Here is a 7,884-nt window from a genome sequence, read left to right as displayed (position 1 = left end):
GTTACCAGTAAGAATGTCAGCTCCCAAAATACTTCCCTCCCAGGATACGCAGCCTGGGAACGATCCAGCACAGGTACATCCACTATCCATTCGTAAACCAAGAACTGAGAGCAAGACCACTTCAGGATGAAAGTGTCTAAGTGGATTAAGTCAGTCAGCAAACATGGACAGATTTGGGAATGGAAAAAAATTCAATCGCTCCAGCACCAGCCTTGAGAAAAGTTTTTGTTTGCAAAAAGGAATTCTTGTGCGCACACCATTTCTTTCATTTTCAAGATGAGATAGCAGTAATTTACAGCTAATTGGGGCATTCACTCTTTCTTACATGTTTCAGTGACTAGCAGCATCCCATTTTCTTGGCTGGTCACAGTGAAACCAAAACTAATTACAGAACTAACTACTTGTGGAAATCCTCTTAATGGTATATATTCAGTACCGGATCTGCCCCCCCCACAGTCTCTCTTTTGCCCAAGTTGTCCAACACTGGGTTTGACTTTAACTGCTCTGTAATCCTGCATTGTTACGTGGTTTTGTTATAAAGAGGGACTTTGTCACATGAGCATTAAGGTTGTGTTTAAGTTCTGACCTCTTTATCTGGCAAGCTGAAGAGGAACTCTCGATCAAAGCGGCCGGGTCTTCGTAAAGCAGGATCTATAGAATCCAGCCTGTTGGTGGCCCCAATGACCACAATCTCTCCTCTGCTGTCTAAGCCATCCATAAGGGCCAGAAGAGTTGACACAATAGAGCTAACAGAAAAAAATATAATTTTCATTCACTGGTTTAGTAAATTTTGTTACATTCTACGCAATCTTCTGCAATGACCACTCAAAAAGGACAAGCTTTTCTTGATGAGACGCCAATTAGCGAAAGACTTAATTTAGGACATAACAAAACCAGTAAGCTAACACAGGCCTTGTGCTGATATCAAGCTGAGTGAACTGGTTTCAGTTATTGTTTGAAAATCATCTGAATTTTAGTAGCATTGATCAAGCAGCTTCTATGTAGATACCAAAAATGTACTACCTATGAATTTGGTCTTGTTCACTGGACCGCACAGGAGCAAGGCCATCTATCTCATCGAAGAAGATAATTGAAGGTCGCATCTGGTAGGCCTCGAATGAAAACAGAGGAATATGGACATAAGTAAACCGGGACTATTTTAAAGAGAAAATGCATTAAAAATGTTTTGGTTGGGAAGTCACTGGAACTAGATCTTTCAGACTGGCATCAGGGATCTCTACTAATTGGGCTAATGGAGTGAGGGGCACGAGTAACAGAAGACGGCAGCTTGTGTCAAGCCACTGAGACCGGGTGACAGGAAACAAATCAGAGCAGTAGTTTTTTACAGCTGTTTGGCAACCGCCGAGAACAGAGCCGAGACTTAATTCAATTACAGGTTCTGAAAGCAAGCTTCCATTAGGAATTTAAATGACTATGCCGTCAGCCTGCATCTGTTTCCCTCGGATCTAAAGCCACCATCCATCTCTTGCCTCTTGAAACCCTTTTTGTGGCTGTTTTGGTTTGGGTTTGGTGGGGTTTTTTTGTTGATGGTTATTTTGGGGGTTTTGGTGGGGTTTTTCTGAGGTGGGTAGCAGGGGTTTGCTTTGCGAGGTTTTCTCGTTTTATTAATCTTCCCTAATACATCTCAAGATTTCAAGCCCGTAAAAAACCCACTGAAAAAGGAAACACTAACAAACCCATTTCAGTGGAAAGAACTGACAAAAACCAAAAAGGAGTGAGTTGTTCTTAAAAATACTGACCACAGAAGATTACAGTTACCACTCGGACAGAACACACAGCACGTTTCAACCTTACCTGATCAAATAATAACCGAAGCTGTCGTTCAGATTCCCCCGCCCATTTACTCAGGCAGTCGGCACCTTTTCGCATAAAAAAGGCTATTCTCCTCTCACCTTGGCTGCATTCATTAGCAAGCGCACGAGCAACCAGTGTCTTTCCAGTCCCTGGCGGACCATAGAATAGACAGCCTCTGCAATTATTAAAAAAAAAAAAAAAAAAAAAAAAGAAAGAAAGAAAAAGAAGAAAAGATTCATATATGATGGAAAAGTATCTATTACAGTCCTCATCCCTAAACCACACCCCTCTTCTCTCCTAACCAAAACACTTTGTGTATAAGATCGCGGTAACAGCTGAAGTGTGAGAAAAGTGAAGAGAGATGGAAGTTTTGTGTTCCTACACAATTCAACAAGGCAGTAAACGCAACAAATAAAGAGGATAATGGAGACGTACAAACCTCGAGAAAAGATCCTAGTGTCCCGGAAGGGCACTTCCAAAACTGCTGACAAACTACCAGGGGTGGTTACAGCACAGTGGAGCCAAACCAGAACAAACTTGAGCGCAGAATCTGAGACTTGGCTAACTTATGATACGCTGCATGTAAATGCTTGTTTTCACAAAAGGCAAGATTTGCTAGTAAAGCATTTCATTCTCCCTTAAAAAGCTTGAAGTTACTGGATTTGGTCTCCCAGGCCATCCATTGCTGATGATAAATGAGGTGGAAGTCTAAACCTGGGAGAGTATTCTGCATTTCCAGATAAATACAGCCATCAACTAGAAAAGCCAATACACTGCTGTTTCAAAAAGAATTTCAATGAATAAAGAAGCAAACCCACTGGAATATTGTCTTTTCATTATTTGTAATACTTTTAAAGTTACCGAAAGCAAAGAATTTAAAGTCATATTTCACTATACCATAATTGAACTGCGCTGATCAAGAATATATAAAGCTAACAATTAAATCTCTAATAATGTCATAACGCAGAACTAATTTAGCTGTGTAAAAAGTGGTCAGATCCTTACTTTAGCCCAAGCACGACAAACACGGCAAGGTTCTAGTTGCAAGTCCTGTCAATTCTAAAACGTATCCCTGATCACTTGAACAAAAAGACAGTTGGTGGGAGAGACAACTGGACTTCCAAGCAACAAATTACAGTTGACTACCAGTAGATGATTCCTTCTTGCTTATAAACTAATCAAGCGGACGTGGACATCGAACTCAAACCAAAAATGACTCAGCCCCACCTTTTAAAGGCAAGACACTTTTAAAGTATACTCTCACCACACGGTACATCTTTGAACCTACATATATTCTGGATTCTATCCATTGTTAAGAAATTGCTTTTTACTACTGCCAAAAAGCCCCATCAACATTGCTGAAAATTCTGAAGCGTGGAAACATATTGATACCTCAGTTGAATATTCTCCTGAAAATGGGTGAATTAGAATTCATAGTTTTAAACAATATCTGTTACCTTGGAGGTTGAATTTTGAATCTCTCAAAGACTTCTGGGTAAAGCAGTGGAAAAACGGCCATCTCTTTTAAAGCTGAAATGTGGTCAGAAAGACCACCCACACCATCAAATCGCACCTAAAAATAAAGTCAGCGGAACACGTTTTATACGTTAAAGAAAGCTGCAACCTTGATGAGGTTCCATCAGAAAGTACATGTCAGCACAAAGGAAATGTTCTGGGCAATTTTCAAATTGCTGGAGAGAAAACTGTAAACCAAGGTAGCTGTAGACAGCACGTTATTGAAAGCTTTCAGAAACACTGGAAACATCTCACGGACACAATGAACTAAAATTACTTACTGAACAATCTATTTGCATTGGATCAACATCAGCCAGACTTGCTCCAATTGTCATTCGATCCTTGGGAATTCCCTTTAGCTCATCTTTTCGAAAGTTTAGTGGAAGACACCTGATTTGAATTAAGGAGAAAGAGAAAGGCACTTTCTAACTTGGGATGCAGCTAGCTTTTTGCTTTTATAACGATGGCAAGTGAATGCAGAAGACCTTATAAATGAGATAAACTTCCTAAATAATTAAATATTTGTTCACGTTGGTTTACATTTAATGTCCGTGAGTAAAAAAAGGAAAATGGTCACTCCGGACATTAAACTGCGTTAATTATTTTAATAACTCTTAGCACTTCTAAATATCCATGCCAGACCACACAGCATATAGAGGAATGCAAGCTTCAAACAACTTACTCCATATGTGGAGACCGTGACCTGACCTTGATTTGCGTGACGGAAGAACTCCTCAAAACACACTGACATCTTTCAAAGATTTTTTCGCGTCTACATTCAAAGACTTACAGCCCAAGGGGCTACTTAGTTCAGTGTGGATTAACATTATAAAGGCTGGCCACTACTGCTGGTCCTTCCCAAGGACTTTGGGATCCATGTGCCAGAAGACACACATGTCTGAGAGACATTGGGCTGAAAACTTATTTATTAGATTGTTATTAAAATAGTTTTTAGAAATTGTACAAGAGAAAGTGGCTAACACTTCACAGTCAGGCAGATGCAAACTCCCCCCAAATAGATTTCTCCCTCCCCTATTCTCCAATTTCATTAACCTTCTTAAATTTCTGTTATGGCTGCGCTTCCTATGTCTCTCAAAACGCTCTTCGTCATCAGATGTGGATGAAGGGGATGTGGAATCTGTGTTGTGGACTGCGTGTCTCCGTCTGCAAACATTTAAACAAACAAGTAAAACATTAAAGTACACGCTAAATAGTATCAAAACTTAAGTGAATTCTGTCTCAGAATTTACTTTGAGATCTATTAAGTTTCCAGATCATTGTACTCCTTTTGAATCTGATTTCAAAGTATATGACATGATTTTCCTTGTGACAGTAAAATTTAATTTTTCTGAGGAAGGTAAAATGTTTAACTATTTTTAAAAGAAATTTCATAAAATAAATTACTCATTTTGTCCAGTCTCTCTCTCACACACACACATAAATGGAGTTTCACTTAGCATTATATATCCACTCTGTGAAACATAAACCTTTTTAACTTGTTTACAAATTTGGCTTCAAAAACCTTTCCTTCCATAACTATCTGCTTTCAAAGACGCTGAACAAAGTGCTCATATCTAGCAAGAGACAGCATTCTGCACGCTCTAACTGCTTACAGGATCCAAAACCTCTTTGTCATTACTACTGTAATTCATAATTTATAATTTCATTTAGCATTTTTCTTGTTTAAGGATAGTTTCATACAGAATCATTAGCTGATTTCAGACAGAAACCAGAATCAGTATTTGACTGATTAAAAAAAAAAAACCCAAACCAAATCCATTAAAACTTCCACGCAGGTTCTCCCTCTAACTAAATTATCTTCAGTTTTAAGAAAATAATTGGTATTCTTCAAGATGAGTCTCAGATTTTCAGAGAGAGATTCTGGCTTCGGTTCGAGAACAAAAGAATTGCAGCTACGTAATCTCAGCACAACCTCCGGAATTACCTTATCAGTGACCACCAATACTGCATTTTAAAATACCTAATGGCTAATATAAAAAGTACAGTTTACACTCTCAATAGTTGTTTTCTTTATACCCTCGGACTACCACAGCGATAATCACACTATTAATCTGTAATTACCACCAATCCAAACACCCTTGAAAGCATTATTCAGTCATGTGAGCAACAGCACTATTGATAAGTAAGAACTATCACTAACCATATACCAACCTGTTAGCTCTTTTGCAGCAAGAGCCTTCTGACTGAGCACTTCTAAATGAGTATCTCTGTCTGACAGGTGAAGACCGGCCCGAAAAATCTCTCTTACGTTGTCTTGGTTCTGTTGAAAGCAAAGAATTTAGAATAATGTTACAAACAAGGTTAAGAGAAAGCAGGATAGTGGAGGAGGTAGAAAATTTCAGGGGAAGTTTCAAGTGATTTGGGGGGGGGGGGGATTTTTTTTTTTTTTTTTTAAATCAGTGCACAGTAGAAGGGAAAAAACACACACTTGTGTTTTAAGGAGAACTGAAAGCCACAAGAGTAAGATTATCAAGTCTGCTTAATTACTGTTCTTTCAAGGATACACAGGCCTTTTTTTTATTGACAAACAACAACAAGTATGCCAAATGGCAAAGGAATATAACGTGCACAGGCTACATGCATTTAATAAAATTTACTTGCAGAATGAAGGTAAGAAATTTAAATAGAAGTTGAGTGGGTATATATTTCATTAAAAAAAATCGTCTATGCAAGGAATTAGGTCTGAAGAGAAACTGTGCATGTAACCTACTTTCCAATGGAGCTTGATAGCGCTCAACGGTTTTCCTCTGTCGAAAGTCATAACGCTTTCGAGTGTCTTCACCATCATCTTTCTCTTCATTTTCTTCTGATGAAACTACTGTACATTGACATAACGTTAAACTGTTTAAGTACTGTTGCAAATGATACTAAATTCAAAATGCACTCCACAGATGCCTATAGGTTTTACTATTACCTTCATGTTAACGACGATAGATCTGAAAACTGGCAAAACCTTACGACCAATTTATGCAAGAGACGTTCCAGAAATTACAAAACACAGAGGAGCGTACATATAGATACTGTTCTGTGCTCGCTGAAATTGCTGGGTGACTTCTCATCAGCCTTACTAACACCAATTCTGTCATCTTGCTTAGCTAAGATGCAGCTCCTATGAAAACCGCTATTTCAGAAAGTCATTTCTTGTTATTTTGAGAAAGCGTTTCAAGGAAATGTTTTTAATATTCTATAGTGGTAAGACTAAGCATGGTAAGCTAGCTCCAAGCCCTAGCTCTGCCACAGATTACGTCCGCAATAATGGGCAAGTCTCAGGTTTGAACTTCCCCAATCAGAAAATAATGTCAAATGCATACAGTTTATGCCACTAGCTTCTGCAAAGTAACTTCATGTTTTTTTCATGAAGGATGGTAAGAATGCAAAACCCAGAGTATAATTACCTAGCAGGTTCCTAGTAACACCCTCTCACATTAATAGCTACACACCGGGTGAGGAATGTACATGCTCTGTTCACCTCCCTGCTCACTAAAATTAAGTACGCTTGATTCCTTGGAAAGCACTAAGCTTTATTTCTTCCCCCTAAAATGTCACACTGCTTTCTGAATGCAAGATAAGTTACACAAGATAACGTAGACAGCACATGGAAAAGTGAAAAATTATTTTGGCATCACTACTATCCCCAGTCCATGGTTCTCCAACACTCCTGTCACGAAGGCACGAGCTTTTCTGCTCCTCGAGTCCTTCCCCTTGTTCCACTCACTTTCTTTATACTAACACACCTTCCTCACTCCTTCTTGGCACACGTTTCATTCTAAAAGTATATTTTAGTTTTTTCCCAATTTAAAATTCCAGAGTTATCACTTTGACCACAAATGAACTGCCCCATACTCTTATTTCCCTTTCAACATACTATTTCTAATTACTTTCTACAAGTCTCTCCTGCCCAACACCTCGAGATCCACACACTTGAACCAAGCCATACAGTTCCTCCCTCTAGACTGCCCGTACCTTGTATTAAAGCTGCTCTTATTAAAGCCTTGACTTGATATTCTCCTAACTAGATCTCCAAATGAGTCAGCTGTCCTCCCTTACCAGTCAAATGTCCTCGGCACACTTGGTCGTTTCTTTTTGGTAATGCCTTGCTCTACCTGGGCTTCTTGAAGTCAGCCTCTCGCTGGACTCCTGCTGTGGCTCCAGGTGTTCTCTCACTGCTCTACGAGGAGGTCTGGTCACCGAGGTACGCACCCGGGAGCCACAGGCTAGGTCTGAACTAATGACAGGCTGAACAACAGGCCTAAAAACAGGCCACGGACTGTTCGCTGGCCTGATCGGGATTAGCAACAAGATCACCCCAGTGCTCATTAACACCTGGACATCTAGCTTGAACCTTTTTGTAGGTCTCCGTTGCCAGTCGTTAAGTCGTACACAGGCTGCGTAACACATACAAGATAACGCCCGCGCTGGAGATTGCATAAATCCCCTCTCGTTCAAGTTCTGATAGTCTGATGGTCAGACAGGTGACCAGACGCAGGGCACAGGCAGTACTGACCAGCAAACTATTTACATGTGACTGGCCCG

This window comes from Grus americana, unplaced genomic scaffold (assembly GCF_028858705.1).
Source record: "Grus americana isolate bGruAme1 unplaced genomic scaffold, bGruAme1.mat scaffold_73, whole genome shotgun sequence".
NCBI lineage: Eukaryota > Metazoa > Chordata > Aves > Gruiformes > Gruidae > Grus > Grus americana.
This window is presented reverse-complemented; position numbering follows the sequence as displayed.